The following is a 12,014-nucleotide window of genomic DNA, read 5'->3' as shown; positions in this document are numbered from 1 at the left end:
AAATTGGGTAAGAAATTAAGGAAACTAAAGCATGAAATAATTGTGCCAAAAAAAAAAAAAAGTTAATTCAATACAAGTTTCAAGTAGCTAGTCAAGAAGATTAACTTAAATTGATTTAGATTAATAAAAAAAGTTAAAAAAAGATTAAAACAGCATCAATTTTGAAAAAAAAGTTAACTCGATGCAAGTTTCAGATAGCTAATCAAGAAGGTTAACTTGAATTGACTCAAATTAATAAAAAAAAATTAAAAAGATTAAACGGCATTAATTTAAAAAAATAGAAAAACAAAGTCAAAGTTAAATGATTTTAACTGGGTTAGGGGTTGACCTACCGTGATGACCAAATCAACTTCGTGTTTGTCATTATGTTAAGATTCAGCCCAAGCTAGGGGGTCGTTGATCCTAGGACCCTCCAAATAGAGCCAGGTTGAATAATAGTGGTAGGAATTGTTTGCACATATAAGAAAATATTCTTCTGATTTTCTTATTAAGAAAGTGAAAATTATAATATATAAGCTAACTTAAAAACTAATTATACAGAAAATCAAAAAACAAATTTTCATGAAAATTTGCTCAAAATCTAGAAACTAAATATTAAGTTCTAACTTTAGAATTCCTGTAAAATCTTCAATAATTTGTAATGTATCCCCTCGAGTTAGTACATAGATATCATGCATGTTCAACTTGTTTGGAAACTATAAAAAACACTATATTTGAAAGTTCTTTGGTGAGAATCCCAGTCAATTGATCATTAGATTTTTATTTTTAGACAACTATATAATTTCTTTATCTAATATCTCTTTAATGAAAAATATATCTACCCCTACATGTTTGTACAATCATGTTAAACTAAATTATGAGCAATAACACATGTTGCTTTATTATCAAGTATAATATTAAAATTGGTTACTTTAATGTAAACCCAAATCCTGTAATAAAAATCTTAACCACAACACTTCAACAAAATCCAATGGTCATATCTCTTAATTCAACTTTTACATGTGAGCAAAAACACATTGTTTCTTTCTTCTTCATGTAACAAAATTATTGTCGATAAAAGTAAAGTAACCAAAAGTATATTGTCTATCATCTACTGCTTCAGTCTAGTCAATATCAATATATATAGCTATGCTTTGATAATCTATATTTATAGTAACAAGAATTTTCTTTCCAGATGTAGCCTTCATATATCTCAAAATATGCATAAGTGCTTCCATATGTTTTTTCTCACGAACAATGCATAAATTAACTAATAGTATGCAATGCATAAGCCAAATTTAATCTCATGCTTGCTAAGTACATCAATCTCCTTACAAGTCTTTAGTATCTTTCTTTATCAGTTGATAACTTATTGGATTCTAGGGGTGATCATTTTTAATTCGATTCAGTTTTTATCAACAAAAAAAAAGTAACCAAACCATTTAAAAAAAAACAAAAACCGGTTCAAACCAACTGGTTTTAGTTCGGTTCAGTTTATTTTGTAAAAAAACCGGTTCAAACTTGGTTTGGCTCGGTTTCCAGTTTGGCTCGATTTTTTCCGATTTAGCTCAATTGTTTTCTGGTTTTTCAATTCGGTTTTTGGTTTGGTTTTTTGGTTTTAGGTTTATAAAACCGAACTGATCAGTTTTTTCAAAACTCTAATCGATTTAATCGATGGTTTTTCATGGTTAGGTTTTTTTTTATTATTTTTTTTTATTTTCTTAGTTTAATCAGTTTTTCAGTTTTTTTGTTCACCCCTATTGGACTCAACATATACATTTAGACCTTCTTTTACTAGTGTATCAACTAGTTAACATGCTAACATATTAATCTCTTGTAAAATATCTAATGTATTTTTTCTCTAATATAGAAAAATTGCTTTATAAGATTGAGACATTTTTGATTCCAAAAAAATATTTCAAATGACATGAGTTTTTCATTTCAAATTCCCTGACCACGAAATCTTAAAGGTTCTGCCTTTCTTCAAGATTATTTCATGTAACCACCATATCATCTATACATATAATAAATACATTAATCTTACCTTAATGTTTCTTTAGGGACAATATGTGTTCTAAATTGCTTTAATGGTAACCAAAAACTATAATAAATTTTATGAATTTTTTGAACCATAATCTCGAAGATTGCTTAAATCCATAAAAATATTATTTCAACTTGCATACCTTATGACTATATCCTTCACATATTAAGCACCCTAATAGGAGATCCATATAGACTTATTTAAATAATTTGTTGTACATAAAAAGTCTTATTCATATTGACTTTTTTGTAATTGTAGTGAAAGACAATAAGACTTGAACCGTGTTGATTTTGATTATAAGTGCAAATATCTTTGTGTAATCAATCATATAGGGTTGAGTATAACCTTTCGCCATTAGTCTTGCTTTAAAGAATTCAATTATATCATCAACCTTCAACTTTATCATATAAATCAATCTACATCTAACTAGTTTTCTTTCTGATGGAGGATCAACGAGTTTTTACTTTTTATTTTTTACAAGAATTTGATCTCTTTGCTAGTAGCTATTTTCCACCGAGAGTTAGCTAAAACTATTACACACTATTAGAAATGGATATGGTAGATAATAGATTTACAAATAATATATTTGATTATTATTAATATTCTTAAATACAAAATGACTCTTAGGATATTTTTGCTTACTAGAAAATTTGGTTTATATATGGACTTAGGAATATTTCTAGTATGACAATGTGATAATTTTTTTTACTGACTCGGACACCAAGTTAGGAAAATCCGCAACAATCAATTTCTTTTGTTATATCAATTACGAGGAATTCTAACTTAAACATAGCATTTTTCAAAGTTCATCGTTAGCTTTTGGGTGTTCACCACCACTATGATCCAAAATTATACAACTCAAATCCTATTCATCTTATTTTTTATTGTGTGGTGTAGCTTATGAATCATCAATACTAGAATTCAAATTTATATTTAAAAATTCATAATCTAGAGTTTCAATTTCCTTCTAATACTCTCCTTGAATTTTAGGCTTAGAGAAAAAAAATACCTTTTGTCTTCATGAAAAATATTTATTATGATAAACATTTATCAAGCTAGAGGATAACTAAGATTTTATATGAAGTATTGAAAAAAGTAGTTGATGAAATAGTTATATATGAAGTTCAGAACTAAGATTTTATTTTATATTATCACTTTAAAGAACTTGAAGCTTGTGCATTGTACTAAAAAGATTCAAACCAACTATAATTTTCTTTAAAATAACAAGCTTACTTCACCTTTGAATTTCATAAAACTCTCTTAGATTATCTTGTATAGTTCTCAATAAAAATAACAAATTAACATGATCCAACCAAAATATGATTTTGGATGGACCTAGAAGTTAATAGAAACAAAGCATAAATGGATGTGGGCTCTTACTCAAACTTAATAGGAACAAAGCAGTGATAGCTTTTGCTAGTTAACAAACATCACATCAAAAACTAAAAACATTAAGTTTTACAAATAAACTCTAAAATGTTTTTTTAAGATAACTAAAGGAAGCATGCCTTGGACTTCAATTCCACAACTAGATTTTAGATGTCTTCTTTTTCCTTTTAGATCAATCCACTGTTAAAATATTGACGTAACTTGTCAAAAAAAAATTCACACTAAGTCTAGGTAATACAACTTCTCTGGTTAATAGCATAACCAATTGTATATATTTGGTTTGAATGTCCTTAAACAAATAATATTTAGGTCAAACAAATACCACACAAGATAAAGATAAAGATAAAGTGGAGGTCATTTAAGAAATTGTCAACAAGTTATAATGTAATGATGGAACAATTAGAATGTAATCTAAATTAAAAAGTATTAGAAAAGGTCAAAGATCTTGCTCTAATAACAAAAAATCAAAGTATCACTGACAATAAATATATATAAATATGAGACATTTTTAGAATCAAATGTCGTATAACCTATAGAATTATAATCAATTATCCATAAACATTTAGAAATAGGTGAGGAATATTTTAAAACTTTATCACCATTATCTAAGCTACTATCATGATTGAAGTTTTTTTTTTTTTTTTCTGCAAACATTATCTTGTGTCTTTGTTTCAAAAAATTATTTTAATGGTTTATATGTCTCAAGTGATTGATTAGATGCTTCTTTACTTTTATTACAGCTCGTAAAGTTTGCTAGACAGTAGTAATTATTAACCTTTGATCTTATAGTAAAACACAGAAGATTTCCCAGGATTATAGAATGATCAGATCATCATCACCAAACATACCCATCATATAATTACAAATATCAGTTAACTCTGCCTCCACCTTCTTCCTATATATGCTTTGGTCCTCTTCACATATGTTTCATTCCTTTTTGACACCTCCTTTTGCTTGGCTTGCACGATAAAATTCTCCATTATTTCCTCATTCCCCACCAATCACATTCTTGTAGCACGCAAAAAGTTTTATCTCTTTCATTGTTTAATTCAAACCATCATCAAGTTTCATTATTTTCTTCATTGCATGATCCATCATTTCATCCTAGAGTTTTTGCTTGCGAGGAAAGCTTGGAAACGTAGATTAAATTCTCACAATCACAAAGTTGTGGTTTATTTTTCACAGTAAAAAAAACACTAGTTAGGCTGCTCTAAATCTGACCTCCAGCATTCAAATTATAAAGCCTCGGTGTCATGAAACATGCTTACAAAAAATTTCAGCTCAATCAGAACCACAAACGGCTCTTATCAAAGTGTTTGACTAAAATTGGATGGATCTCTTAAATCATTATTTGGGGAAAGCTGGGAACTTTTCAGATCTACCTATCTTTTTTCTTTTAGAAAATCACACACAAACACAATCCATTTCTCTCAATGGTGTTTTTCTTTTCAATGAACTACTTTAAGGGGGGGGGGGGGGGGGAGAAGAGCAATAGGAGGAAAATTAGGGTTTTGGATTTCAGAAATCATGTCCTGAATACTATATTTATAAAATATGAAGAAAATATTTTGCTGATTTTTTTTTTTATTGAGAGAGTGAAAAAAGTACAACATATACACACACACGATATTAATAGCTAACTTATAAAACTATATACAAAATTATTAGAAAAAAGAATCTGGAAATTAAATATTCAATCCTAACAGTACAATCACTGTAAAATCTCAAAAGAAATATGAACAAGAACTACGTCCGCATTTGTGATTTGAATATCCCTTAATTTGAAGAGCTTGTTTCAATGGTAAGATAGATATAGCTGTAGATAAGCTAGCTATGAAAATCATCACCGGCAGTACCAAAGCATTAGCTGGCTGTGTATGGTTCTATCCAGTCTCCAGTGCCTATATGTTGAAGAGAGCACACTGAATGTCAACTCTTTTCTCAAGAACTGCTGATAGCGCATGCGAACAAGATAAAGATGTAAATATGGTACGCAAACAGCCCAAGAAAATGAGAGAACAAAACAACATTACATTAATAGCTTGTGCAGCCTTTTATTCCAGTTGATCGGAAAGTGCTAGCCCTCATCGATTCATTACTGCAATATTTTTCTGACATTTCTGCTAAAAAGTGAAAATAAAAGATTATTTTTATGCAAGGGAGATTAAAAAATCTGACCCAAAAGTAATTGCAAGAGATATCATATCATGATGATATTCATGAAGAAACAAGAGACGCATTCAAGTAACTGTGGAATCGAATGGCAGGGCAATTCTCCTTTGGCAAAACAGAAATATGCAGGGCATTTATTTCCATGTTCTGTTTGCCAAAGGAGGATAAAGCCCTGTTATTCTTTTAGCCATAAATGATAGATGCATTGCCTAGCTCCATCATCAGCCAGCGGAGCTAGCTAGCATTGCTCGAGTTGTGTAGGTAAACAGCTCAAAGAGGCCTTTTATGTAGCATGCATGATTCGCACCAGAATTTGGATATGCCAAAGAAAAAGATACAGGATATGCCAGAACAATTCCTGTAGAAAGGTACTTTCTCTCTAGCTTTTCCCATTAAATGGTTTCATGGTCCCTGACTGATCATCCCTGGCTGTTGCCTCCACCACAAAAAAAAAAAAAAAAAAAAAAAACCACGGGTAGCCACCTTTGACGACCACTTAATCTAACAAAATGTTCAGTTTTTTCTACCTCAAGATTTAAATATGCGCTCTTCTGTTTTTCTTCATGTGTCGATCGAAAAATGATGGGAACGTGAACACGACAAATATTTTAAAGAGTAAAACCCTGGATCCAGTCCCTCTATTTTCGGTTTTTTCTCAATGTAGTCCCTGAAGATCGTTGTTGTTCTTATTCAACCCCCTCCGTGTCAAGGCCGTATCACTCAGACTGGTTCCTTCAAGCTCTCGGGCTTCACCCATTTTCATCTCTAACCATTTTTATTTTTAGTTTTTAGTTTGACATTAGCTTTTGAATATGCTTGGAATATACTGAATTCGTGGCATAATTTATAGAAATATTCTCAATTTTCTTTCTCATTTTTGTCTTATATTAAATTAAAATTTATTTTTTCCTCCTGATCATTACATGTATTGCTAATAAAAAAATATATATATAAAAACATTTGTTTGAGAATTAATCAACTGATCATTAGGTTTTCATTCAACCTTTATCTAAATTTCCCCCTGCATTTCTCCAATGTATTATTTAGTTAGCATTCAAAAAATCTAAAAGTCTAAATATAGTCGTGAATCTTCCTTGATTCTTTACTTTGTGATACAAAATTGAGAAACAGAGAGAAATCCCGAAAAGGTTAGAAGTTGGAACGGTGAAGAGTTTCGTCTTTAACTCCGTGAAAAAATTATGCTGGTGTCCATTTCCGGCTTAATAACTCGAAAACCATTTTGGCCAGATAAATGTCAGCCAGCAAGAATAAAATCTGGAGGACCACTAGTTGTGGACTTATTCTTAACCTTCCTTTTCTCTTTCTTCACGACTTCATATTCTTGACTGCTGTTGAGAGCAATGGATCTGCCTAGAATATGCTATTTGCATGAAGAACAACAGACGTTTCTCATCTTCTATTTATATACGTAGGCATCCCTGAGACTGTTCATCAAGGAAGTGGGTAGTGGTGAGTGATCAAGTGTATGGATGCAATAATTACCGGGCAATTACTCCTTTGGCAGCTGGCCACTCAACGGCGGCCGGTGATCAAATTCACCATTGCAAACAAGTAAGCTCGCTGCCAAAGGAGATTTGCCCCGCAATTCATCTATATATTTTATGCAGTCTTACGTCCCCTGCAGGTACAAACCCAGCCCTGCATTGTGCCCATGTATCTCAAAAAATGCATAAATACTAAACATGTTCGTGCATGTTCATACTCCATATATATTGATTTAGTCATCTCAAGGATGCCGTCATGTTGATAGAGACAAGCATGGAATATTATTTTGTTTAAAATTATGTTGTGAGATTCTTTTGTTTAAGTTAACAGAAAAGAAAGAAGAAAAGCTCTTTTCTTTATATTTTATCTCAAGAAGCATTCCTAATTTGTGTAATCTCTCAGAACTCTTTTTTTTTTTTAACAAAAAGCAAGATTCATTGCATAACTTTTTTCTATTTTCTCTTGTGAAAAAAACTATAACTAACACCTTCTTCAGGATTTGTCAATTAAAAAAGGAGGACTTGGGATGGTTCATAAATATTTTTGAATGTTTTATAATAAAAAGTTTCATTGTTTATAATTCCTTATTAAATTCTAGGTTTGCTTAATTAGATTTCATAGTTATATCCTATTTTTATTTTAATTTATAAGACTTTTTTTTCTATATCTTGACCCTAAAAAATCATTTTATTTACGTAAAAATATTTATTATTAATAAAAAATCTATTTATCTTTGATATTTATTTATATTTAATTAATTAATATATTTAGAGTAAAAATAAAATAAATAGAATAAAAATGCTTTGAGGGAGTGAAATTAAAGAAAAAAATTGATTACTTGAATAAAGAAAATTCAAGGGAAAAAAAAAACATTGTTGAAATATACAATAATTGACCTGACAGTGCGCAAAATGCATTATACAATGGCACACCTTTTATGCCTCGTATATATGTGTTTCTGTTTATTCCGACAATCAATTTATTATCCTTTTACAGTGGTCAGTGGGCTACAATTGTGTGGTTCCACGCCCATTTAAGTGCTTTTTTTAAAAAAAAAAAAAAAAAACAAGAAGAAGAAGAAAAAGAAAAAGAAAAACAGAGCACAACTTTTTCTTTTTTTTCTTTTCGCTTTTTACCCCTGGAATGTTGGTCGGATTTTCATGAGAAAATTATTAGGAATTGGATTCATATGAAGCAAAATTATTTGCTGAATTGAGGGAACATGTAACAGGATATTTCAGCATTATTACTCACAACTGCAATAGGCTCTAGCAATGTACGGGTCTTCAACGGTAGTAAATAAATAATATATTCGTAATTAGTTTAAGAATTTAATAAGATAATATAAACTAAATATATTTTAATCAATTACTTAAAACAATACATATAAATTGTGTATATAAAAAATAAAAAGCAAGCCATGAATAGTAGCCTGTTAGTCCAATGCAACCAGGTCTTAAAAATAAGTTCATGCCACATGAGCCTTTTTATTTTTTAAAAATATTAGAATGACAATATGATACATGTCCAATTTTTCTAAAAAATCAAATGATGTATTTTTTACCATGAAAGATGATGCGTCATCGCCCATTCTAGCCACCGCAAAATATGAACAGAAAATTTAGATTTTTTTTATATATAAAATTTTTTTTCAATTGTATTCACCTAAAAAACACATAATGAATACCCTTAGATCCTTTAAAATAACCAATTTATCAACTCAAATAAAATCCTTAAAAATGATCCAAAAAACACAAAATCAAACTACGAAACGAAACTCCTCCAACTCCGATCTATTTTTTTTTTCTAGCAACTTGGAAGCCTAAAAATATCTCAATGGTACCCCTTTCATAAATAAAAATACTTTGATGTAGAATTTGGCTATTTTTGTCGGTGAAATCAACAAACTGGCCTCCTCTATTTTCTCAATTGATTTTCAATGATTCTCTTATTTCTCAAATATAAGACTGGAAAATAAAAAAAATAAGTTTTGAATTAATGCTTTATTTGTTTGCTGGAAAGTAGTTTTTTTTTTTTGAAAATGAATTCCGGAAAAAATAAATTATTTTTCTATGTTTGATAGTGTAATGGAAAATATGTTGAAAAACACTTTCTAATGTTTGGTTATATCATGGAAAATGAGCTGAAAAATAACTAATTAATATTTTCTTTTTTCTCAAGTTTATTAAAATGATGAGAAACAAATCTTACAAATTAAAAAGTTGAATGATAATGAAATTGAAAAAAAAATATAATTCATAAATTATTTAAAATAAAATAAATAATAATTAAAATAATAGTAATCAAATTTTAAAAATAAAAAAAATGAAAGATGAAGAAATTAAAAATAATAATAATTAACATTTCATAAATTATTTCAAATAAAATAAGTAACAATCAAAAGAATGAGGACCAAATTTGATAAATAAAACATTTCAATAAAAAAAATGATAAGGGAAAAGCAAATAACAATTATAAAAATGAGAACCAAAGTTAATATAAAAATTAAATTTTAAGAGGTGAAATTAAAAAAATAAATATTCAAAACAAAATATATATAGCAATCAAAAGTTTGAGGATCAAATTTGATATAACCAGTAAATAATATGACATTTCTAAATTTTTCACAACTTCCGGAAAGTGTTTTCCACCCAAATTTTCCAGGAAAATACTTTCCTGGAAACTAAGCCAAATTTTTCTTTGATTGAAAAATATTTTTCGTTGATTAACTTTTCTAATGACAAATAAACATAGGAAAGTTGAAAAGTAACCTCCTAAAAATAACTTTATGAAAAACAAACATGGCCTAAAAAATTTAATTGCAAAACTAGAGGGGTCAAAAGGGAAAAACCCAATTTGAAAACTTAATTGAAAAACGGGGCCTAAAAAACTTAATTGAAAAACAGCCTACCATTTCTTTTCTTTTCTTTTTTTAATTTTAATTTATTGCAAAAAATGAAATTAATATTTTTTTATATAAATTAAGTATCAATCCAATCCAATGCTATAATATAATATTTTATGAGATTGCAATAATTTTTTAAAAAAATATCAACATAAATTATGAAATTTAATTTTTAATAAAATATAATATTAAAATATCAAATAAAAAAATTAAATGCTAAAAAAAATCATAAGACCAAAAAACACAAATTATTATACAAAAACGATGATCAAACGTGTCAAATATGGAGTGTGAACTGCTAAAGTGTGTTCTGCATTATTATTATTATTATATAAATGTGGCTTTAAACTCTCATGAAAAAGAAAATAAAACATTGGAGTGTGAAATCAAACAGTCTAAAAAGGGCAACTCAACACTGCTGGTGATGGGATGGGACCTCTGGGCCTCGTGTACGTGCCCCGAGTCGCACGTGGAAACTCAGATTCGTCAGTTCAAGGTATCATCCACAGCTGACTCTCAAAAACCTCTCCCTCTAGAGAATTCGAATATTCGTTAGCCAAGTTCCATTTAATCACAAGAATGCCCCTGAGAATCATAAAAAAAATAAAAAATAAAACCATGTGTTGTAACAATACTCACAGAATCAAACGAGACGCAGCTTTGATGTTGAATGAGTACTTATCCTGGACACGTATTTGACTTCTTTTTAATTGCCTTAATTAATCATTTCTTCTTCTCCCTTCACCCCACTATATTGATTAAAGACTTGAAATTAACTACCATGTTTAGCATATGCTACTTAAATAATAATAATAATAATAATACCTTTTAGAAGAACAATTATTCCGAGTTATATTCATTTAAGTTTCATGATATACATTATTTGCTGAATAAAAATACAATAATATGAATATAAAAAGTACTTAATAATTTATTAATCCTGATGAGTGTAAATTAACTGGTTAGACTCTAACTTTGCTTTTTAGAAATCATTAGTTCGAGTCTCACGAATCTCAAAGTCATTGAAGACTTATATTGTTGTTAATTTTAAAGCTTGTATAATTAATAAAAAAATACTGAATAATTTGTTGCATCACAATTATTCATAATGTAATTTTGCTATCATGTCCATTGCTAAATGATGGAGATGTGACACATTTCAAACATAATGTTGCCATCATCGTCAATATGAGATAGATGGTGACTATAGGTTAAAATTATTTATTATTTGAGGTGCACACAGATTAATTCAAATATTTATATTAATAAAAAAGATACTAAATAATTTGTTGCATCACAATTATTTGTAATGTAATTTTACTATCATGTCCATTGCTAAATGATGAAGATGTGACACATTTCAAACATAATGTTGCCATATCATTAATATGAGATAGAGGTGGCTATGGGTTAAAATTGTTTATTATTTGGGTTAGTATAATCATTTCTTAAGAACTTTTAAACCAAACCCAATTGAATAATTATTGAATCATGTTTATTAGTTTTATTTTTTAGTTTGACTATTTCTTACTACACTTTGATTTTATTTATTATAACTTATGAATGAATCTTTAGTTTATGATGTGTTTTCTTGATTTGGTTTTTTAATTTAGTTTTGATTATCAAAATAAACCAGTTTTTTATTTTTATTTTCTAATTGAAATAACATGAGAAAGTTCAAAAAGAGTTTCTTCTAGATTTATTTTTTATAAGCATTTTAAATGATTTGATTAATTTATTCACCCAATTATAAACAACAACTGATTTCAATTATCTAGCATCCTCTAGACAATCAATTTCATGTTGCACCACACTCAATAATTTCATTTTGCTTTGTGTTGAAGCAAAGTCACGTCCCAAACACGTCTCAACTACTTTTTCTTTCCGAGAAAAGCAACTCACTCGGAAAATAAGAATAAAACAAATGAGTTTTATAATAAGAATATCATTGGTGGAAAACGTGCAGTTATTCTATTTATTGTTTTAGTTTTAGTTTTAGTTTTTGGGTAAAACATTTGAAAA

The sequence above is a fragment of the Populus alba genome, chromosome 4 (assembly GCF_005239225.2).
Source record: "Populus alba chromosome 4, ASM523922v2, whole genome shotgun sequence".
Lineage (NCBI taxonomy): Eukaryota > Viridiplantae > Streptophyta > Magnoliopsida > Malpighiales > Salicaceae > Populus > Populus alba.
The sequence above is the reverse complement of the archived record's forward strand: the minus strand, read 5'-3'. Positions refer to the sequence as shown.